We start from the raw sequence: 1,126 nt of genomic DNA on the forward strand, positions 1-1,126 counted from the left end.
ATATATATATATATATATATATATATAATTTTCAAAACGTTACAGATGTTCTATATGTAAATTTCTCATGTTAAACATATGAAAAAAATGTAAAATTTTCCCCAGGACCCCCACTTTCTATAATATGGGAATTTCCTGAGCCAGATATATGCACACATCTGCATATGCACAAGGAATGCAAGAACACACACACACACACACACACTCACAAATGAGAGTGAAGGAGAAACACTTGTTTACGAATGTCTAAAATTTATGAAGTACAAACACTTGTATACTAAAATTAAACGCCTATCCCCTGATGTTAGCACTCCGTCGGTTACGACGTCGAGGGTTCCAGTCGATCCGATCAACGGAACAGCCTGCTCGTGAAATTAACGTGCAAGTGGTTGAGCACTCCACAGACACGTGTACCCTTAACATAGTTCTCGGGGATATTCAGCGTGACACAGTGTGACAAGGCTGACCCTTTGAATTACAGGCACAACAGAAACAGGAAGAAAGAGTGAGAAAAAGTTATGGTGAGAGAGTATAGCAGGGTTCGCCACAACCCCCCTGCTGGAGCCTCGTGAAGCTTTTAGGTGCTTTCGCTCAGTAAACACTCACAACGCCCGGTCTGGGAATCGAAACCACGATCCTACGACCGCGAGTCCGCTGCCCTAACCACTGGGCCATTGCGCCTCCACTACACAGCTACAAATTATTCATGAGCACAAACATACATATGTATATATATATATTTCGGATGATTCGAAGAACTACAAACCCCGGTACTATTTGGTTATCTCAGCACCACCACCACCCATTAAAAAATGGCCATTAAAAAGTTGGGTTGTCTCCCATTAAAAAATTGAGTTTATGTGGCAAGAAGAGATTGGATTAAAAGGGTTAGATCCTTTTGATTCAATACTTCAACACATTGTTGACATTTGGCCCCTTCAATAGGGATGATATGGTTTGTTATAAAAATGTTATTACATTCAATAAGACGTTTAATTTTTTTCGCAATTTTTTTTCATTTTCTTTTGTTTTATTGGAGGGTTAAACAATTTTTTTAGTTGGGGAAGATAACCCAATTTTTTAATGGGGGTGAGATGACAAAAATGTACCCAAATCCCCAACACAT

The sequence above is a fragment of the Octopus bimaculoides genome, chromosome 25, assembly GCF_001194135.2.
Source record: "Octopus bimaculoides isolate UCB-OBI-ISO-001 chromosome 25, ASM119413v2, whole genome shotgun sequence".
In the NCBI taxonomy this organism is placed as follows: domain Eukaryota; kingdom Metazoa; phylum Mollusca; class Cephalopoda; order Octopoda; family Octopodidae; genus Octopus; species Octopus bimaculoides.